The 24,233-nt window shown below is 36.1% G+C and overlaps 1 protein-coding gene and 1 pseudogene across 4 annotated transcripts in view; one reads left to right on the forward strand and one right to left on the reverse strand.

Moving 5' to 3' along the window:
• Window positions 1–24,233, forward strand: part of FNDC3B (fibronectin type III domain containing 3B) — a 296,648-nt gene that overhangs the window by 29,864 nt on the left and 242,551 nt on the right. The gene's annotated exons all lie outside the window — the stretch shown is intronic.
• On the reverse strand, window positions 17,976–18,093 carry LOC120604735 (uncharacterized; annotated as a pseudogene).

A 24,233-nucleotide genomic window follows, 5' to 3' on the forward strand; every position in this document is an offset into this window, starting at 1 on the left:
ATGACATAAAAAACTAATGTTTAGAATGACATAAAAAACTAATGTTTAGAATGAAAGAGCATGGAAAGCAAGCCTTAAATATGACATTATTCAGTCAGAATGGGGTTGTATCGATCCAGGGGTGTGAAAATCTTTATTGGGTGGCATTTTCACACAGGCCTCTTCCTTTACTTTATTCTGAACTACATAAACATCAATTAAAGCTTTCTAGTTCAGGTTAACAGATGGCGATTTATGCTGGACATATAAACAAAGCCCTGGAACATTACAACACATAATTGATGAATGCTCTCGCCCTTCACTGAACAAAGATTTTGGCCTCCTGTGTGATTGTCTGAGAGAGAATTAATGAATTATTTTCTGCGATCTCATGTAGAAACGCTACCACTACAGAAATATTTGAATTCTTCCCTCCCCAAAGAAGAAAACTTGAATACTTTTAAGTTGCCTAGTGATTTTAGTTCACAGAGGTGGACTGGAAAAGTATTTGGGCACAAATAGTATTAAAGAAACCTTAAAAAAAGTCACATTTTTGTGTTCATAGTAGAATGATACCTCAACTAAAAATAGGAACTAAATAAAATACACACAGATGAGGAGAACATGTCTAGTTTTATGATTTCAGGCAAATATCCAAATTAGATCTCATTTTTAAACTTTCTGTGAACTTGATGTTCTTTAAAATGAAGTGACACTTTGTGCTAATTGCTAAAACACACCGCCCTCCATTTAAAATATGTGAAAATGGCTATTTCCTAATATTGTCATGTAAATGGTGGGAGGTTAAGCACAGGTGTCCTTATCCAAAGGAATGCTGATCTCTTTGCATTAGAAGTCGGGAAGGGGCCATTTGACCTCTATGACAATGTGTGTAGGCAGTATTCATTTTCATTCGTTTGGAAATTTCAGATTGTAGAAAAGTCAGCGTTGTCTTTTCATCCTAGCTTCTTTGAAAGTAGCGATAGATTGATTGACATAAATATTTAAATATACTGAAGCACTTAGATTGTGGTAGATGAGAACACTAGCTTCTTTGGTTAAGGGCAGTCTGTACAAAATGCTTTTGACTTTAACGAAAGCTTTCTGCCTGCTATTACCCAGGTGTTTTTCATGTGCTCATTGATTTGAGGGGCATCTCCTAAAAAGAAGGAGGCAATTCAAATAAGTTTTGGAGGTTCCTGCCCAAGGCAGCCTTTTAACAGGACGTTCTGTGGATGAATGTCACATGATTGCTGTGAGAATGTGTTTACTTAACTGTCTGTTGACATTTTGTTACAGGAGATAACACACTGACCTCTTTTTTTTTTGCTAAGCTTTGACCTGTTTTAGCTAACTTTGAGATCATAATGGAGCCTCACTCTATAGAAATTATGTGTTGTAGGGCCTTAGTAGGGATTGACATTTGTATAAATCAGCATCTTAGATTTAGGAAGACATGACATTAAAAATATGATTTCATGGTTTCTTATATTAAGTACATGAATGTCATGCCAGTAAACGACACAGTTAGAGATGAGGCCTCAGTATTTTGTATCCTGTGCTGATTGGGGTAAAAGTAGAAATCTGTATTGAGTTTCAGGAGTCTGAAAGGTCCTCATGCAGTTAAATCCAGAAGGGAGTTTCTGCCGTCCTCCAGAGCAGCTGTTTGCAGTTGGTTTGATTTTGTGTTGGGAGCTACAACCCCAAGTGCTCCTGCTAGTTTAATAGGAGGAGTGGCCAGGCAAAGCAAACTGGCAAGTGACTTAGGCAGATATTGACACAAAAGGTAATGGAAAGAAATTTTGCTGCCAGGACATTTCTATCACCAAAGCAGAGGTATTTTGATATTAGTCCTTTGTTGCCATTGTTGAGGTCTTTAGCACTCAATTCTGTACACACTGAAATTTGTGGAGATGGTTAATAATACCTAGATAGCCACAATCTGGGAAATTGTCAGTATACTTTAAGATGATGAAATTCAATTTCTGGTAAGGAAAGATAGGACCTAGAATATTGTTTAGAGTGAGGTGTTGGGTGAGGGGGAAGGGAGCAAGGCTGAGTTCTGATCAGGGCTGCTCCTTGTTTTTTGGGCCTCTGCTTGCCATGAGAGAAGTTTCTGGAAATAAAAAGCATGAAAGCCAAACATCTATTTCTTTTAAAAAAGATAGTGGGTGAGTGCATTTGTGTACTTACTGTTAGACTAGCTGTTGATTTGGCAGCCTTGGTAACTGAAATCCTGTCTACGTGGCTGTCTGTACAAAATCTCAAATGCTTGGTTTCAAATCTGAAATCACAAACAGGGTTTTGAGGCAAAAGAATGACTAAAATAATTGGGGCTGGAGAGAGAAAAAGATTGGTAAATAGTCCAGTTGTTGTTTTTTAAATGTGAATTAGGAGTTTGTTTAAACCCTTAAATTAAGAAAACAACTTTTATCTTATAAAGAGTTCACACTTCACTCTTAGGCCTAGTTGCTAATGACATTTAATTACCTAAAAGAATTATAAAAAAAGAGGAGGGTATTACCTAGTTTCACGAATTGCCTTGTACCCAGGGCTTTGTAAGGATATTGGGTGTCTTATGAATTCATTAGTGAAGTTGAGTGTGATTCAGCTATTACCTTATCCTGAGAGTTCTCACCCTTCAGGTTGAAGAAAGACATCCTTTCAAATCTTAGAATTTTTGCAGTACTCTTGAAGGGATGGAAACTGTTCATCTGACATTTCACTTTTAACATGAAGCCAGAAGGCCCTGCTCTCGTGTGATGTAATGGTGATTGGCTGATATGCCCATCCCTGGTTCAAAGTTGATGTTTACTTAGTAAAAAGTTTCCAGGCCCTACACAAAGAGGGGCTAGAATATGAGTTTCCTGTTGATTGTGTTTATTAAGGACACCCCATGATTACACATAAAATGTATGTGTCTATGAGATTCTCTGAATCTAGCTGTTAGGTTTTTTGAAGTGCTAACTCATTTTCCAAGTTGTAACTTGCTTAGGAATTAGAATCAGCTAAGAACTTCAGCTGCATAAGTTGTTTCCCAGTGTTTGGAAATAGTTGATTAACGCTCTTGAAAATTCATTAACTGATCATCAGGGTGTCATTTTAGTCTAAGGTTTCAGTTTAAAATTTGGTATATAAACATTGAAAGTTGTGACTAACTTTTTCCAAAGATATATATGTCTAGTCAACTTTTTTATCACTGTATACTTTTCAAGATTGATGCAAAGACCCCTGATGTTCCTAGTAGTTTTCAGTAGATAGTAGCAAATGTGAAGAGTCCACAGAACTTTGCATCTGTCTTACTTTACCTCTCCAGTCATCACTGTTTTCTCTATTAATCGGAAATGTAACCCTGGTTTCTGTTATGTAAGTACTGCGCGCTAAACGATTGCGCCACTGGAGCTCCTACCCTGGTTTCTGTGGGGGTTCTTTTGTCTCAGTGGCCCTCTATCTTTGTTCTCTTTGTTTTTTCTTTACGGGGCACGCAAATTATTGACTTCAATCTGGGATTTTGAAGTAAGGATAATTATGCTAATACGTGTTGCGATTTTCCATATTTGTGCTTTATATGTAAAGTGACTAAGTATTACATTTTATAAGTTAAAATCTTAGGATCTTATTCCATACATACATTTCAGTGTTGGGCAATGACTTGATATGAAAAATATTTTCTTTGGGGAGGGGGATTGAAGGCTGGATGAAAAAGGTGAGTACAAATTAGTAGTTACAAAATAGTCTCGAGGTGTAGAGTACAGCATAGGGAATATAGTTAATAGTATTGTGATAGCTGTATGTAGAGCCAGATGGGTGCTAGAGTAATTGGGATCACTTTGTAAACTATATAAATGTCTAACCAATGTATTGTATACCTGAAACTAATATAAAATTAAAGAAAAGTTATTTTCTCCTTGAATTTATAATATGCCGAATATATTTTTTTAAGACTGTAATTTTATTAGAGCAGTTTTAGGTTCACAGCAAAATTGAGAGGAAGGTATAGAGATTTCCCGTATACCCATGTGCCCCCATAACCTGCACAGCCTCTCCCATCAACACCCCCACCAGAGTGATACATTTATTTATAATTGGTGAACCTACCTTGATGCTTCATTATCACTTAAAGTCTGAATGCATTTTTGAATGTAGATATAAAATTGTGAACAGTATTGTAAGTTAGAAGATTGAGCGGTCTGTTGGTAAGGTTAGTAATATGTGATAGATTTTTGAATTCATACCTATTTGCCATTAGTCATGCCTTTTGTCAGTTATTCCTCAGAGCAATTAGATTAACACATTAAGGTTTTGGGTTTAAGAAATGTGCTTCAAAGTGTAAGGTAGTTAATGTTTACCTAATTGGCTAAGAAGAGCTTTTATTTCTTTTTAGGAAAATAATTTCCTCTTGTTTCATATTATCCAGCACAGGTTGAGTGAAATTAATTGTTAACTTGAAACACATTTTCTATGGATGTGAATATTTCCAGAGTACATTTTACACTTTAATACTTAATTGTGGATTAGGTTCACGGTTCCACGTGACATGTTGACATGCAAGTCAGAGGAGCCTATTACATTTACAAATGTTCAACAACAAGAAACTCATCATTAACGAGGATTACAGGAAATAAGGAAATAGTATTTTGGTATTTGAGGTTTTTTTTTTTTTAACGTATGGGAATCCTTTTCTCTACCAGTCTTATAAATTAATATGGAAGTCTAACCAGTATGTATTTTCCCTTTCATAAATATTTCTCCCAGCGCAAAATAATTTGAATAAAGTCAGCTTTATTTCTGTCTGCCATAGTCATTTACTCTCTATGGATAAATAGTATTCCTTGTTATTTGCAAGGCTGATGTAACAACACAGCTGTTATATGCTTGGCATTTCTGCTTCTGGTGAAATGCTATTTGTACAGATTTATCTGATCCAGATGTGTGACCAGCAAGCTACATTTCTAATTATAAGGATAGCCAAATTCCATTATAAGCACATCATGGGATTATGGGGCCAGGAGGCATCTTGAGAGGACATCTAGTTCATTCTCCAGCCTTTCAGCAGGACTACACTTCATAAACCACTCCAGCACTGAACAAAGCAGCAAAGAATGTTCCACCCATGTATAGGCTGAATGTAAAATAATCAGAATTATAACTGGAAAAAGAGATGAGTCCCTCTGGTCCAGTGCTTTTGCTTTATGTGTAAACAGATTCAGGCCCAGAGAAGTTTGACCTAATCTAGACTTTCAGGACTCTGCCTAGAATTCACTTTGCTTTCTTCTTAAGTGGCCTGTGCTAAGGGAGAGAGAGTGGAAGATTTGATTGGAAACGCTAGGTTCAGATCCAGACGTAGCACTCTAGTTACTTCATTTAGAAGTGAAAGGTAATGAATTAGTGACAGCTGGATTCCATTGAACTGTTTCTGAAACCTGTATAGTGAGATATTTCATTCTAGTATATGTATATGTTTGTGGAAGTTAGGGATAAAGTACAAAAGAAATGAAGCATGCATTTTGGGTGAGAGGGTTTGTAAGCTTACTGAGAATGATATCTTTGACTAAATACATGATTCTTTAACTTGATTTGACATTGTTGAATCTGGGGTTTGGTTTTGCCCTAAGCTAATAGTTACCTTTTATAGTTTCCTTGTTGCTGGCAGAAGATAAGGGGAAACTTCTGCACCACAAATAGGGGCATGAACATTAGGATGTTTGTATTGGTTCCTCCTTGCCCCCATATATCACAATGGTGTCATGGATTTTCCAGATGGAGCTGCATACACAGTGGGATTGTGTTTTTGTTGAGGAAAACTAAATTTGGGGAATCTGCTGCTTTTGTAGTACGCAGTAAGTAAATGAGCTTGCTCTTAGTCCAGAGACAATCCTGTGTTTGTCAGAATTGTTCACTGCAAACAGGACTCTGAGAAATAGCCTGGATACAGAACAGTCAGGGCTTTGCATTTTTAGCATATCTGACAGGACAAGAGACTGATGGAGGGTAATCTCATAATGATAATGTCCTATAATAATATATATCCATTTATGCACTGTAAGAAAGAGGTGATCAAATAAAACAATGCTAGCAACTTCATAGAGTAAGACATTACGTAGCTACTGGGAAGCGAATTCATTATAAGAGAAAATGGTAGGTGCTGGATAGTCGGGGGAATGAAAACCAGAGGAGAATATGAAGAACTTAGTTTTATTTCTTCTGTGAATTGACATCTTCTTATGATACTTCGGGGATGTGGTGATATCATATTACAAATGATCACAACCAGAACATCAGGGATTATGAATTTTGTTTCTACACTGTTAAATCCATATATCTTTTGTGAAATGAAGATGGTAGCCATGTAGACTTAGGCATAGGTTTAGCCTTGTTTCTTCACTGTGTTGTGGCCTTAGGTGTTTTGGTTTGTTTGTTTGTTTTTGATTTATTACAATAGTTATTTTTGCTCTTAAGAAAAGAACAATAGGGAGGTACAAAAAAGGAAAAAGCTTCTCATACCCCAAAGTTCATAGAGGTTGCCACAGTTCTGTGGTCTTTGGATCAGTCAGCATTAGAAAGGAGAGGAAGTGTTGATGTTAGCCGCTAGTTGTTGCTTCTGAAGGGTCAGAATCTAGTAAGTGCTTGAGACATTTAAGAAGTGTTCTGAATGTCTAGAAAGGTATATGAGGCAGTATTAAGGCTCTCTCACTAAAATATTATGTTCACTTTTCTCAAAGAGTAGCTAAAAATTGTCTTAGAATAGTAGGAGTTAAGTAGGTCAGGTAACAATATCTTCATTTTGTGGATAAGGGAATTGAGGCATACGAAAGATGATTTGCTTAGTTATATGTTAGCCATGTTAGGCTTCTTATCTTCTTAGGAAAGATTTTGGTCCTGAGCAGAACCTTCCTAAGACAAGACTAAGTATGTAGTAGTACTCTCTATTCTACTTACTTTGCTTTTTTTTTTTTTTTTTTTTTAAAGCATTAAGTATCACTTTCTTACACACTACATAACTTACTATGTTCATTGTTTGGCTCCCCTTACTAGAATGTAAACTCCAGAACAAGGTTTTTTACCTTTTCCCCCCATGTATATTTGTCAGGTTTCAATGTCTGAATTCATAATTCTAACCCATAGGTGCTCAGTAAATTTGATGATTAAATGAATCAACATGTGATATATAGATGGTGCTATAAATTACTGAGACGCAGTTCTAAGATTATGTTTTCAGCCTTGGTCAAGTGATCAGACATCTCAGTGCCATTGATTGCCTCATCTGATTTGGTGAGATTGAATCTGTAAACGGGGTGAGGGGTGTGGCCTGCAAATTATGGTTTTGGCTTTGCACATTGATATTTAAAAATTGGAAGCAACATTTAAAAATCAAGTGATTTCTCACATAAAAGCGATTTCTGTTTCTTCTTGAAGCCTGGCAGCATGAACCTACATTCCTGCAGGGTAGCAAAGGTCTGTCAGCTCAATGGGTTTAGAAGGGGCTCTCCAGTTAGCGGCAGTCCCCCACTGCTCTGTGTTGACCCCTATACGCTGAAGCTGACTGTCATTTTTGCCATATTGTACATACTTAAAATTTTAAATGTGAGGAAATATTTCTCTGCAGCCATGTTTTTCAAAAGGGAGGGGGGAAGGCAGATCACTTCACTCGTTCACATTTTAGCACATCCTCGGCTCTTGTAGGCATTTGAACATGATATGATGATTATCTAAAACTTCCTTTCTTTTAGGTCTAGACTTTTTATGGTTGTAGTTATGATTGTTGATGGTATGCAGAAAGGAAGAGATAGGGGCTCAGACTTATATGAATGAACTTTAGTTATTTGACTGAAAGTAATATCTTGGAATGTGAATCAGGGGAAAAAATGCTTCCTTTGTTGAACTATGAATTCATAATTAGTTTAGATGTTGAAAGTTCATGGCCATATTGCTTAATGCTCAGGTACAACATTAGAAGGGACCTTAAGGTGTGAATTCTCTATTTGTACAATTACCTGTTTACAAGAGATTTAATTTTTCTCTGTAATAGTGGCAGGAAATGCAAAAGATTTAGAAAACATTTTTTTGTTTGGAAAAAGTGATACTTTATCCAGGAAAAGTGAATGTTTTAGATTTGTTGTTGTCTTAAAGACTCAAAACATTGAGCTTTGGGATCCTTTCAATAGAACAAATGGCATACAATTCCTAGGGGAAATTTGCTTAACTAGACAATTTCAAACCATGTTTAATGTGGAAATCTGTCTTATGTTTTGATATTATATAGGTGAATAAGATTGTGCTGCAGTCATTCTTTTAGAGTCATGACTTGCTTATTTGATTATGGAATTAAATTAACTTTGGCTTTACATAAAAATCGGGCTAAGTTCTTATGCGAATAAACTGTAAGTGAAGTGTTAATAACATTTTATATCTTTAGATAACCACTATAAAATAGAGATTTCACATAATTTTTTTAGGAGAGGTGAAAATAAGTAGCTAAGGAGTGTTATGTAAAGAGCATTATTTGGTAAACACTAGCTCTTGAGAAGTTAGTGTGTTCCAAAATGTTTGACCCTGCAGAGATTATCAGTGCGTATTATTAGTTCTTTGAAGTCCAGCATTAAAGAACCTCTAGCTGTTTAACCCAAAGTTTTCAGGCTTATTTGATAGAATTCCTTTTTCATATAAGATGTATTAACATGCAGCAGAATATTTCTTCCGTGTTAATATACTTTGGAAATTCTCACCTGCACGGATTTAGAAAAAAACAAGGGCACCACAATAGTTGTTTCTTCTTTCTGCATGGGTTTATCTATTTTCTTCAACTTTACCTGGGTGTGTAGTTACATTTCTTCCAGGTGGCTCCCAGGGATGTCAGGCAGTGACATGATTAAAATTTAGTGTAGAATCCAGGTGGAATGTGGAGGGTAATTTTGAGTCATCTTTCTTTTGTTTAAAAAACAAATATGTCATATTGATTTCCTATTTTTAGATAATGTGCTTCTAGTTAAGGCACATGACTTACCATACCTCTATTGTAAACTCTCATCTTAGATGTGGTCATCTTTTCCTGGTGCTGTTGCTCTTTTGGAGACTTATTGTTATTAGCATAGATAATATTGTTTTCTCTGAGAGGCTCAGTAGTTCCCAAGTTTGGGACTTTGCAGATAGAAGCTGATGGACTGGGGGAAAGGCAGTGGGATAATTAACATTTTGGAAATTAGTAAGAGTGGGTTTACGTGTGTGGATGTTGTGAAGAGCTTATAACTTGGTTAGGTTTCCTTTATGAACTTAGGTAGAAAATATGTTCAGAAATCTGAAGTGACTTGAAAGGCAAGAGATTTTATCTTTTTATAATCAGTCGTGTGACTTCAAAAATAAGGGGTGGATTAGATAATCTTGAGGTGCTGTTATAAAAAAAAGAAACTTTAAACAAATTTTTTTCTAAATTTAAATGCTGAGGTTGTATCTTTTGAAATTAGTATATGTTGTAACACGCTGGAAGGGACTCAAACCCTCATGGTGGAAAAGTTAATACTGATGTAAAAATATGATTTGGAATCTTTGGTATTTGCTAGAGGCTACAAGAATTCAGTGGTTTTCCATTTGTGATCTTCTTTTACCACATGAAGGCTCATAGGAGAATTTGAGAGCTTTAGGCTGACCTTATTCAGAAATCTGTAGGACACAGTCCATGTTAACAAGAAATGATACTGCAGTATATATACTACTGTCTTTGGATCTTGAAGTTTTTACTCTTCATCCCCTCAGCCATTCATATTTTCACAATAAGTAATGTGAAGCTTAGAACCAGACAAGTGCTTGCTACATCTTGTTCCTGGAAAAGCTGGCAGCCTAAAAAGGCTTTTCATTCAAGGCGTGACCTGAATGAGTGTTGTATAGCTATTGTAATTTTTCTTTAATGATATGTGGCTAAACAAGATACTTTCTAGGGAAAATTTCTTATAACTTGACCTTTATTTATGATTCTGATCCCAAATTAGTGAAATTGCTGTATTAGCATCACAGAATTTAGAATTGGAAGGGAATTTGCAGGTAATCTAGTCCAGTCACATCATGTTGCAGATAAATGTAGGCTGAGAAACCTGTCACACAGCTGGCATATATATTGGAACTTAAACCCAAATCTCTGGATTGCCACTGAGATCCTCTTACCTCATATCATCTAGATTTCTGGCCATGCATCCAGTGCTAGAATTCCTTGCGAAGTGGTTTTTAAATTGAAATATAATTTACATCCAGCAAGTCACACATTTCTGCATCATCACAAGTATATTTTAAAATTTGATCATTTAAAAACCATTTTCAAAATAAATTCTACAAAAGATAGCTCTTAAGAGACTGATCTCATTATTTGTGTTGACAGCATTCTAGAAAATATGTGATGCTTAAAACCATTATAGAAGGCATAAAGTATTTTTACTCATCTAGCAGCAAGACTTTTAAGATGTATAGACAGTGGTCAAATTAAATTCAGGGGTCTGGTTTAAGTGATAGGGAAATTAGCTTTCTTATGGACAGAAAAGGCACTGAACTGATTTGTCATGGTGTTAAAGTTCACAGAATTAGCTTGAATAAGCAGGATTTTCAATGTGCTGTGAGCTTTTAAACTCACAGTGAGTAACTAATACCTGTAGGACTTTGCAAAGTAAAAATTAGTTCAGAACAAATTATTTCTTTTACTAATTATTTCTGAATTAAATATATTTATCAAGAATGCGTGGAAACATCTTTTAGAATGTATGTGATAGTACAATATAAGATTGGGGCAAGATGTTTTACCACAGGATTTTCTTAAAATCTGGAAAAATAACCCAGTAAGAATTCATTAGAGGTAAGGACATTTTCTTAGTTGATGTTGGAAACAGGATGCAATGTGGCGCAGCTGTTTGCAGAGGTTTGGAGAATTTCCTCAGGACAGTCAGTACTGAGTCATTAGTTGATTAAAGGTGGGGATAGATGGCCACAAACAAGTTAAATGTGTCAGATTTATTAAACAGTATGGTGATTTTAGATCATAATTTCAATTGTAGGACTATCTTAGTATCTTTAACAGAAGGTTCTTGAAACATAATAATAATAATAATAAAAAGATTCCAATAAGGTTGTCTTGGAATCAAGGACATGGAAGTTTGAAAAAAAAAAGATTCCAATAAGGTTGTCCTTGGATCAAGGACATGGAAGTTTGAAAATTTCACTATGCATTCATTATATAAAGGTCTCTTGAACTCTCAGCTCAATTACAAAGTTAGCCAAATGTGTAAAACTGGATTTCCAGTGTCTGCACAGTGCCAGGCACATAAGATATCCAGTAAATGATTGAACAGCTGAAGGGTTGAATTTCCAGACCTGTCAACTTTTCACGACTTAATCACACTTGATTTCAAAATGTAATATTTATTTGTAGTAGTAATTTGGTTGTGATGTCTGTCAGGTGTGATGTCTATTAAATGAGTTGGGTAGCCATGCTTAATCCCAATATCTTTATTAGATATTGATTTTTTAAAATTAATCAATTTTGAATTCAGGCATTAATATTGTCTCTGAAATGTTGAATAAATTAGAGGAGCAGATCAGAGCCTTTGTCTTTACGACTCATCCAGCATCAAACATACCTATTTTCTGCCACTCGCAGTTCTTGATTGACTGAGAACGTGTAGATGGGAGGGTCCTTGGTGCTACTTCTAACTAATGGATGGCAAATATGTGACATAGACCTCCTCACTCCTTAATCTCACGACCTTGGTAGCCATCTCTATCACTGAACTGGGGCAGTGAATCTTTCTCAATGAGGCACTCCAGGCAGGTACTGAATTGATTGGCGTAGGCATGTGATTAAAAACCTAGGACCCTCACCAGATAGGCCATTTTAGAGAGCTGGAGATGGATTTGAGCTTAGGAACACAAATAATTCTTGGTAGGATCAGAATAACCCAGGTTTCTTGATTCTCTACTGTAGTATCCAATATCATTTTGCTTTCTCATGTAGCAGGGTAGGGTTGTGAAAATAAATTGAAATGATATCTTTACTTAGGGTCCACCTTACAAAACTAAAACTAAATCATTCTTTACTTGTCTTGATCTGGGTACTGAAGGTAATATAACTAATTTAATTTTTCATGCCACTAATCTATCAGCTATGAAGAGTTTGGAAAGTAATTTAGCAAAATAAAGCTGGGATTGAGAATTGAGGAGAGGGAGTAGAATATAATAAAACCCTTTAGGAAGTACTTGGGAAAATTTTTTTGAAGTAGCAATCGTTAGAGGTCTAAGTATGTCTTATCTGTGAAGTAGAGCTGTTAGGAGTTCCACTTATCAGTGCTTTTGAAAGTTTTAACCATAATTAAATTTGTTGTGGCAGATGCTTCTTTTCATATATTTACAAGTGCCTTTTCTCAATTTGAATTACCAAGGTTTAACTCTAATCTATGCAGTATTAAAATATGAAAAATGAGACAGTACAATCTAAAGAGGGAGATATTTCTCCTTAATTTGCAAACATCTGAAAAATATTAGAAATTACAGAAGTCAAATATTTTATAGACTTAGAAATGGGCAGTATAGTACGAAGCACTCTGTAATTTCTTAGTATTCTAAAGAGTATATATGTATGCATGTGTGTGTTTGTTTTGGAGCATCTTAATTTCAGCTTTATGAAGTTAACGTTGTCGCTAGAGTTGCTGGAAATATAAGTATGTATTTGTACCTATAAAATGTGACACAAAAGTTATTACCTTCTTCAAAATGTTGGCTTTGATTAGTAGGAAATACCTTTTAACATATTTTTTTGTGGAATTTGTATTCATCTTGTCAAGTGTAGTCACTGAAGAGCAATTTTCAAAGTTGTGTTGCTTTCAGTAATATTACCTGGAATGCTTTGGCATTTTACTGACCTTGTAGTGTGTGTGTGTGTGTTGGTGGTGGTGGTGGTGGTGGTGGTGCTTCACTGAATGTTTTTAGACTGCCTCAGAATAAAATTGCAGATTGGTCACAAATTGGGCCAGTTACCTTTTGTTCATTTCATGACCATGGAACACACCTCTAATCTGAACAACTGTTCTCTCAAGTGCCGTCATAAAGCCATCAGTACTGACAGAAGAACCAACATACACACAGTACGTGTCTTTTTTGATAGGGGCTGGTACTGTGTTGTCTGGAAAAGCAGCAGCAGTACAGACATGACAGGTCTCCCCACACAAAAGATTAGTAAAGGCACCTCAACAAACCTAGAAGTCTGTGTATAGACTGAAGCTAAGGCAGTGGCATTTTAAGTATCCAGGAATTCGTCACATACCTGAGCCCCCACCATATGCCAAACCATACACCAGTATCCTGAGGACCTTTTAACACGTACATTTTCTCTAGCTTTTAAATTGTTCTCAAGTTATTTAACTTCCCCATACATTAAATAGGGAGAAGGTTGCACAAGACACATTATTTGGATGTAAAAAGTGAATTGAATAGAAGTAAGACTGCTTATCTAGAGTTTCTTTTGAATCTCTCTTTGGAGAGGCTCAAACTATCAGATATGGAATAAGCCTAGCAGTTCATCACCCTTGTTTCGCACTTGAGGATAGGCAGGAAGGCCCAAAGGGTTCGTAGTAGAGGTCGTTGTGAACTGAACAGTATGGAAGCAGCTTTAAGCAGCAGAGAAGGCCTGGACAGACGGGTGGATGTTTTAGGAAGAAAGAGGAAAGAGTACTAAGCTTTGAAAGGGCCGGCATTTCTGTGCTCCCTGGAGAATCTAACACTGGTTAGAAGGCAGAGTTATGTGGGCATAGTAGGGAATATGTTTGGTCTGAGATATATTTTTGAGGTATGGAATATAATATATAGTTGACCCTTGAACAAGGCGAGGGTTAGAGGCACCCTTGAACAAGGCGAGGGTTAGAGGCACTAACCCCTGCACAGACAAAAGTCCATAATAACTTTTGACTCTCCCAAACTTTAGTTGTCCCTTAACATCCTTGGGGGATTGGTTCCATGACCTCCACGAATACCAATTCTGTGGATGCTCAAGTCCCTTATATAAAATAGCATGGAGCAGTGCATATAGTCAGCCCTTTGCATCTGTCGATTTTCCAATTGCAGATTGAAAATACTATGTTCAGTCTCCAGTTGGTTGAATCTACAAATGTGAAACCGGGGATATGGAGGGCTCACTATATATTTATTGAAAAAGATTTCATGTATAAGTGGACACGTGCAGCTCAAACCTGTGTTGTTCAGTGGTCATCTGTATAGCCTGTATATAATTTTGGGAAAAATCTACGACAGTGTTAACTTTAGTGTATTTATAACTTTTCTGGGGTACTTAGTGAAAATGCTTATCACCTGCCCTTGTTCAGAGGGAAGATTTTCAGACCTCCCTTCTAGAGATTCTGATTTAGTAGCTTTGAGGTGGAATTGAGGGATCTGTTTTTTTAAACAGCTTTTTTGAAACGTGAATCACATACTATACAGTTTGCTAATTTAAGATATAAAATGCAATATATTTTTAAACGAATTCACAGGGTTGTAGAACCATCTCCACTTTCAAATTCTAGAACATTTTCTGTACCGTTTATAAGAAACCCCGTACTACCTATTAGCTGTCACTTCCCACACCACCCCGCACCCATCCAGCCCCAGGCAACTACCACTCTACCTTCTGTCCCTTAAAATTCACCTATTCTGGACATTTCAAATACAGGAAGTCATGCAATATGTGGCCTTTTGTTACTGGCTTCACTCATTTAGCATCATATTTTCAAGGTTTTTCCATGTTGTAGCATGTATCAGTACCTCATTCCTTTTTATTGCCAAATAATATTCCATCATGTGGATATACCACATTTTCTAAAAGTTGAGTTGTTTGGATTGTGTCTACTTTTTTTTGTGGCACTTGTGAATAATGCTGTGAACATTTGTGGGGAATCTACATTTCCAGACAAGCTCCCCACTTGATTCTGTTGCAGTAGTTCCTGTACCATAGGTGGAGAAACACTAACATGAGTGGTTAGCGTTACAGAAGTACTTCTCCCGCAGTGCAAAGTCCCTCCTTCCACATCTCTCTGCTTCTCTAGCCTCTACCTGAAGAATCACTGGTTTGTGAGCAAGTGAGTAGCAGCGTAGTGGAAGTGATATTCCAGAAATGGTCTGCATGTGCAGGGTAGAGTGGACGGAAGTTAGATGATAGACGGTAGGTGGGATAAGATAGTTCCAGACATTTTCAGAATCAAGAAAGGATTTGATTTAATTCTTGAACTAAGGTGCTGCCACTAGTGGTGATGATGATGGAAAGAAAGGGTCACAGGTAACAGACTTTATCAAAGGAAGAACCCTTTCAATGGTGGTGATTTAAAAATATTCAATAACTTATATTTTTCACTGACTCAGACACAATTTTGTCTAATTCTGACCATACCTATTCATATCATCCTGTTATTCCAAATAAATGTATTTTTACTGACTGAGAGGAAATCCTGGGATAACTAACTGAAGGATATAGTATAATAAAAAAAAATGCTGGGTTATGATATTTTTAAGCCTCTGATCTATTAGGGATGTTTAGATACTGTACAAGTCTGAGTCATAACTGAACTTTTCAAGGTTCCTTTTTAGACTTAGGATCCTATGATATTATCTTGAAACTGAAAATAGCTTCTATGTGGTGGAGGTTCATAGTCCTCAACATCACTGCTGGTAAGCCCAGCTGTGCCTAGAGTGAAGGGGAAACCACACCTGTGAGCTGTTGCAGAGTTTTAGGAGGTGGGGCTGTCACAATCAGCCATTTCAGGAAGTCGTAGAGGTGTGTTTTGTATAGTCGGATTGTCATTGACCAGATATTCATTATTTGTTTCTCATTTTTTCATTAGATTATTTGACAGATATGATGAGATTGCTTTTAAGATGCTCTGTGTTCTAATTACTTTTTTCCCCAACAAAAGCATCATAAAATTAAAATCAAAATGTGTTGATAAAAAATTCTCCATTTTGCCTACCTCACCATAATCACTGTGAACACTTTGGTGTATATTCAGTTTTTTCTTATGTGAAAATTAAACATAACCTTATTTTTGCACAAATAAGACCACAGTGTAAACCTTCTGTTTGTTAACCTGTTATTCTCCTCTGTTATTTCCCTATAAATATCTTCCTTTGTTAGCTGATTGATTTCTACAGCATTTATAATTGTCTGCATAGTCTCTCATTGTATATATAGATGAGACAGCTTCCAACTTTTTACTATTTCATGCTGTGATGAATGTTTCCATACTTTATACTAAAATATTTTAAGTCACATCATATACTTTGCCAATCTGGTTCTCTATTAATGATTTTACTGACAGCAAAACACCTACATGCTTAGGGTTAAGTGTTTTGTGGCAGAGTGTCATGATTTTGGTAGGTACATTCTGCTGAGAGGGTTGGGTAAGTTTATGGTTGTGAAGGAAGTGTTCTGAACAGTTAACACAAGACCATTCTGTAGCTCTTACATAAAGAATAAAACTTTACTTTTCAGAAGCATACACATTTAAACATAGAAACAAAGAATTGAATTTACAGTAATTTATAGGGACCATTCATTTCAAAATTCCGTTGAAATACTTGTACAGAATCCAAGAGTATTATATCATTATAAACTGATATCATATAGATACACTTCTGGGTACACATTGGGCATGTTGGTTGAATAGCATGTCTTCTCTGGAACCCTATCTTTCTTCTAAGATCAAGAGCCCTGGAAGTAGATTTTTCCACCTCCTCTGAAGATGCGATTTAGGATCCAGTTCTTGCTTGTTTTTTAAAGTTCTCAGTGTCATTGTTATAATCATGAAATATCAAAAATAAGCAACGGGCAGATTGTACTGTATAATCTGTAGCCTTCTAACTTTATAGATTTCATATGGATAGAAAAAAATGAAATGAAACACATCATTTTAACAATGGATGTTTCTGTTTGATGTGATTATGAATAATTGGATCTTCCTGCTTTTATTTCCAGATTCCTAGAGTGAACATGTATTCTATGGTATAATATATGGGGATGTGGGAATAAAAATATGGGACAAATATTTTCAGAAGGTTTTGGTTGAGGGAGAGTAGGGTGGAGAGAACCCACAAAGATAAGAGTAGTTAATTACTTTTTCCGCTGAGAATGAGGCCTCCCAACCCTGAGGGAACTCTCCGACCCCACCCTGTACTTTTCATAGCCAGCTTTTTCGAAGGCCTTTGTGCTAGTTAGGGACTAGCATAGCTAGCACAGAGAAGTAAGTTTGTAACAGATTTCTATTATTAGTTTATCTTTGCCGAGTCTCATTTGATTGACAAGGAGTTCTCCACCCAGAAATTCTGATTTGTTTTGGCAGTTGGAAGAGGATTTTTTGGAGTGCTTGTTATCTAAAAAAAGTAAGGCTGGGGAACCTGCCTTTCCCCTCCTTCCTTTAAAAAAACAAACAACAACAACAAAAAAACCTGTTTGGATTGGTCCTAGTAAGCGTGCCTAATCTAGGGATTAGTCAGCAAGCATGACCAGAGGGCTAGTTTTTTTAATGTTACCAAGTCTATTACTTAACCACAGATGTTCTTCCATTGTCAGGGTTGAATGGTGGAAACCAGTGCTGAGACTTGAATAAACCCATATTCTTTAGATCTTTATGTTGTGCAGTGGTTTGAAAGTATTTAATCACAAAAATTTAAACAGTCTCACAGTGCCAATTAAACTATGAATTTTTAAAATTTTTATTAAAAATGATGGGGGTGACACTGATTAATAAAATCAAATACGTTTCAAGTGTACAGTTCAGCAGTATGTGGTATATATATTGCAGTGTGTGTTCACCTCCCAAAGTTAGATTTCTTTATGTTACCAAATATTTGACCCCCTTCCCTGTATACCTCCCCTTTCCCCCACTTCCTCTGGTAACCACTAATCCACAGTCTGTGTCCATCAGTCTCTGTTTGTTTTTTGTCATGTTATATAGGTTTTTAAAAGTTAACTTTTTTTTTTTTTTTTACTACAGCACTTGGTATTCCTAGGTTGTCTCCCATCCAAGTACTAACCAGGCCCGACCCTGCTTAGCTTCGAGATCAGACGCCATCTGGTACATTCAGGGTGGCATGGCTGTAGACAAAAGTTAACTTTTATCATTATAAAAATTATAGATGCTTATTGTAAGATACTTTAAAAACATAAGTACAAAGGAAAAAATATAACTCATCATTTTATTATCCATAGGTTAACCATGGTTAACATTTTGGTTCTGTTTCATTTTAATCTTTTAAACAATTATATATACATATATACTCTGAGTATATTTCTCTAAACATTATGTTCTGGCCTTTTCTTGTGGTATTTCTGATTGACTTTTTCTGTATTTCAGAAGGAACTTCCTGAAGCTAGTGAGTAGTAGTATTTATGGTTGGCATGGGTGCAAATACCTTTTTATTTTATGGTGGCTGCCTTAAGTATTAGACTTCTTATAAACCCTTGAGATAGATGTGTTAATTGTGATATTCTTTGCTGCTATACTCAAATTGATAGATTATTAGAGCTGGCAGGAACTTAGATCATGGAGTCTAGTCTTTTAATTAGAGAAATGGAAAAAAATAAGCCAGAGGAGTCACCATTTGCTTAATGTCATTAAATTATTCAATGGTCTAAACATATTATCATAGGAAACAGCTGTTACCTGTCTTTTTTGCAGGTTGAGAATTTAATCAATTTTTGAAAGAACCAGGTTGTGTTTTTTTACATGCTCAAGTAGGGAGGAAAAAGTCAAACCAGTGGTTTTAGTATTGAATCGACAAAACCAATTTATTAATCGCATTTTTTAAACACCAGTTGATTGATTTAATGGCATGTGTGAGTGGTCACCATTATCTTTATTTCCTCACATATTTGTGCATAAGTTATTGACATGTTGCTGACAATGCCTGCTTATTTGAGGAGTCAAAGTAATTTTTTTTGCTTTGCAGTTAAAATGATCAGTATTTCAGGGACCATAGTTTTCAGTGGAGATAGTAAATTGGTCTTTGAAGTTTTGATTTTTAAAGAATTTCACACGCAATACTAACACCTTTCATTTGGCTATGAAAAGCAATAGCTTGTTCAGAGCATTTTTAGTTTATTTGAGAAAAAAATGTCATGACTGTGTTTTTTTTTTTTTTTTTAAACAAAGTGATGCCCTGAGAGATTAGCTAGAAAAATGAAATGGGATTGTTGACAGTTTCCCTTTCACCTTGAGAAGAACTTGGGGGTTTGGTTGCGAACAACACTGGCTTTGTTGACCCTGAAGTGTGGGCAGCTAGGGCCTGTGAATGTGGCATTTACAGTAGTTCACCATCCCGCTGCCGTGGAAAGTTCTGTCTGAAACAGCCAGAGGTGCTCTTAGCAGGGCCTGCTTCCTGTGTGAGTACCTATTGTGGAGCCCTCCACTGAATGGGAGGTTTGTGAGAAGTGGTTTCCCACCAGCACACAATGCCGCCTCTCGGCAATGTAAATACACATTCCTCTCCGGGTCAGGCTAACTGTGACTGGCCAGAACGCCCTTGCAAAGAAAGAGATTTGGGAGTTCCATTTATTTATAGTGGCCAGTGGAAAATTAATATGCCTGTTAAATCTATTTTTAAAAATAAAGGAAGGTCTCTTAACATTTGCTGAATGCAAATCAATTAGCTGTGTGGCATATTCTGATTTTGCTAATTTCTTGCTCTAGGAAATGAATTTCATTGTCATACTAATTGTTCTGTCTGTATTTGACACTTGAGATTCTTGTTTTAAGAGCTCTCCTTATGCCTCAGAACACTCTTTTTGGGTTCTTTCACAAAAGGTGTAATAGGCTATGGCAAAAGAAAATAAATTAGTGACCCTAGAAAATACTAGATTTAAATCATCTTCAGATTTAGAATGGACTCATTGAGCAGTAGCGAAGGTCTGGAAATCAGATCAGATAAGATTCTTACTGAGGAATGGCAACCCAAAATTATTTGTTTTTATTTCCTTGGTGTTGATCATTTGCTTGAATTCAGGGCAGGAATCTGATTACAGGAGAGGTCCCTATCTAATGGGCCTGGATTTACTGGAGTGAGATCATACTCTGTCCCTAAAAGGGCGTTCAAAGCCCCACCAGGGGCTTACCTGGCCCTCAACCCCTCAACACTCATATTCTTATCCCTCTAGCGTGCTGCTCTTACCTCCCTCATATTTTGCCAAATGAATTTGTTTCACCAAGGTGCTTTATAGAGTGTGACATAAAATCCTGGGTAGAGAAATCCATGCTAGAACTTGGATACTTTTTCATTTGGATTGATCTGTTCTTTTTTCAGATTCTGTCAGGTGAATTGTAGATATACAGATTTTAAAGTAGGGACAGCAATCTTTGTCTACTAGAGAGTGAATTTAAACTTTTCTTATATTTTTACATCCAAGCTGCTTGGTTTGTGGTGTAGTGATTCTCAGTGTGATGTCGGGGCGGCGGGTGGGGGTTGGGGGGAGATTCTTGGGTATTCCTGAGACCTTTTTGTGGGGCTCATGAGTTCATACTTATTAATAATCTTAAAATGTTATTTGTCTTTTCATTCTTATGTTTCAGAGTTCTTCAGTAAGAATATCCGAAGATTATTTTTTGTCTTTTGTGCTTTCCCATAGGAGAAATAAGAAAATGAATTGGAGAATATGCCTTTTTGTAGCAGTTGAAGTTTAAATCTAGTTTTCTGGACTCCTTAAATTTAGAATTTGTATGATTTCAGCATAGAAGAGTGTCTTGCACAGATCAGAAGCTAAAAAAATATTCATTAAGTAAATATATCAACCCCCTTACATTTTCCTTAATAAGTTATATTAGTGTAATTATGATACCGTCAATATACACAGGGAGTGTTTAGAATATAGGCAAGTAACCATGCTTTCAAACATTTAGATTTATCCATTTGCACAAAAAACCATGTATGCATCAATTATCATTTTTATCTATTAAAATAAATCTTAATGAGTTTTTTTTCCTTGAAAGAAATTTTTTCAAAAGAATTTTTCATTTTTGTGTTTTCAAAAATGTAAGCTGAATTAGTAATGTGGTTCCATCTATATCTCATTAAAATTTTATTGTGACGGGCTTATATGAAACAGTAATTAGATATCGCCTTACATAAGGTGTCTTTGCACCTGTTAATTTGTTTATTTATAACTGTTGTCATTTCATATGAATTTTCTGTTTCAGTACCTTATAAGCTCTAAGGAACACCTGGTATTTGCCTTGGGTTCAGTCACATTAAGTAAAATACAAAGCTGCTTATGAGAATGTCATCAGTTGTAATTCTTCAAGAAATAACTATTCAAAAACATGCTTATAAACTGATTTTCAGTGTATCATACACTATTCTCATTGACTCCCCTCAGATATTTTTTTGAGGAAAATATTTGAACTAATATCTAAAATTAGTAATATGTCAGAAATCTTTGAAATACATATTTTAGTATAAATTGGATAAAACATCAGTGATGCTTAATGGTACAGATTGTTTGCCTTAAAACGAGTGTTTTATAACATCTATTCTGCTAAATGAAACTGAATTTCTAAAATAAACATGACTGAATTCTATATGAGTTGATTAAAGAAACAATTTCAGTATCCTCCTGGCTAATCAGAAATGGAGGCAGGGGATATGTTTGGAAGACAAATTTATCTTCTGGAACACTTAAAACTAGAAAAGAGGCCACAGCTGGGAAACCAAATTTAGACACTGAGGCTTATCTCAGATGAAAGGTTTCATAGAGCATGGAGGTTTGTTGACTTTGTGTGGTTTCCTCAGAAGTGTCCAACGTGGATTCTGTTTTATTTATCAGGTATAACATTTCACTGTGATGCTGTTTAATCTCATGCTTTTATTTCTAGAATCCTAGAATTTTAGTACAGTGTCTAACACATAGTGGTGTTCGGTAAATATTTGTTAAAATAATGCGTGATTATTTTATTCAGGTCTTTTTGTTTGATGTTATTTTAGAAGGTACCTTTCAGCTAAGTCCTTCTGAGATACTGAAAATAATAGAATCTTGAAACCCTTCATATCAAAGACCTTGTTCTAACAGTCTCATCAGTAACATGCTAAGCTGCCCTCCTTTGTGAAGTAATTTTGCTTTTGTGTCTCACCGAAAACTCACAGTTGTTGCCTTTGTGTAAGAAGGGAAAGGGGAACTGGCTGAAGGGAAATGTACTTTCATTGGGTGTCTTTGAAAGTTACCTTTTGAATTTTGTTCCATGTGCTCGTTTTATCTGATTTTTAAAAACTCACTAACCTATGCATTTTTCATGAGCTCTTCCACTTCGGTGTTTTGTTGCCAGATGTTTAGATGTCATAACTAGCTCACTAAGAGCATTGACTTCTTGCCATCACTTTCCGAGACTCCTTGGCCAAATTACTTCTCTCCACCTTAGTTGCTACATCTGTGAAGGGGACACTGCCTACTTCACATGACTGTCGTGGGGCTGGGTGACAGTGTGCGGGTGCCTCATACAGTGCCCTTGCCCACCAGGCCCATCCAGCAGCTTCGGAGCTCTTCCTCTAAAACTTTCCCAGGAAGCAGTCAGTTTGGTGCTTGTAACACATTTTTACCCCAATAAAGGGGTATTACGTGTGGCTTTTAGGTACCCGACTGGTTGCACAAATGAGAATTTAATTTGTAATAGACCTCTAAAAACAGTAATAAAATCCAATTTAGATTTTACTAACAAGGAATTTAGAAGTCAAATGTTAAAGCACCCTATTACAGATGAAGAGACAAGACAGCCTAGGGAGGAATGAATGCCTTGAACCACAGCCCTGACAAGCAGTGGGGCCTGTCCCAACGCCGTGGGGGTTGCAGGCAGGTGGTAATGTTGGAAGGTTGGTGCTGGGAAAGAGAACATGTCTTCTGACTTTCCATCTCTTCTCTTTCTGTCCTTGCAGCTTGGAGGTAGACTGGTAGGATGGAGGGACGTCTGGACCTGGAGGGGGCTTTAGAAGTGAACTTTTCCATTCTAGGACTACAGTTTTCTAGACCTTTTCTTTAACATAAAGCCATACAATTCTAAATTTCACTGAAACACATATTTTCAGTTATTGTCATCCTTAGGTAGATAAAGTATGTGGCAAAGTTAGTTTGGATATCTGTGAAAATAAAGGCTTATAGCTTTGGAATATTTCCTTATAGATGCTAGACTTTTATCCTTGGGTCTCAGTGAGGGATGCAAGATTTATCGTGCTGAGTGTACTTAGAGTCTAGGTGTTCTAATAAAACTGTAATCACATCTGCAAACTTCTTTAAATGCCATTTAAAAACAATGAACAAAGCAAATGAACCTTTGGTTGGTAAACTTTTTTCATTGATAAGGCTCCCTTCCCCTTTTAGTTAATAGTATGAGCAAAACTGAGCTGTTATTTGTGTATGTGTATGTAGATCTGAGGTCCAGGGATTGTGTATATACAGCGATGTAATTTTTTTCCTTTAGTTTTTATGTTTCCTTAAGAATTGGGGTATATTGGGAGCTATGGAAGCAACCTCTGTATATTCATGGAGAATTATAAAAGCAGTCTCAGATTACATATAATGTTTATATATAATCCTTGGATATGTGCCCTCCCCTTTCCCCCCAAATATAGTACTTTACTAATATAATAGTTTTGAGTTCAGGCATGACTATGCTTTTCTATTTAAGGAAAGTCAAAAAATGAAAAAAGCATAGATGCTTTTTAAAAAAAGTATAACAGGGAATAAGTATAACAGTCAATAATGTAGTAATAGATGCTTTTAAAAAAAACTATAACAGGGAATAAGTATAACAGTCAGTAATGTAGTAAGTAACTATGGTGCCAGATGCATACAAGACTTACCAGGGTGGTCACTTCGTAAGGTATATAAATGTCTAATCACTGTGCTGTACACCCGAAACTAATATATTGTATGTCAACTAGAATTGAAAAAGCATCTATGGATTCTGGAAGGCAAGGCCTTATACATTAGGCTACTTGGCATTCCTCCTTGCTCTCTGGAGCACAATGAGCAATTCTGTTTTTATTTGATGCTTTAACCATTCATCATTATTTTAATCCAGAGTGGTAGTGGTGGTGGTGGTGGTGTTTTTAATCTAAAAAACTCAATTTCACAGGATTTCTCTGGATTTAAATATTGCCACCTAACTCTCCCATATATATAATTGGATGCAAACAAGCAAGAATGTTTTTAAGGTTAAGAACTCTTTCAGACAACTGTGATTTAACTTCACTAATGAACCCAT

This window comes from Pteropus medius, unplaced genomic scaffold (genome assembly GCF_902729225.1).
Source record: "Pteropus medius unplaced genomic scaffold, Ma_sr-lr_union100, whole genome shotgun sequence".
Lineage (NCBI taxonomy): Eukaryota > Metazoa > Chordata > Mammalia > Chiroptera > Pteropodidae > Pteropus > Pteropus medius.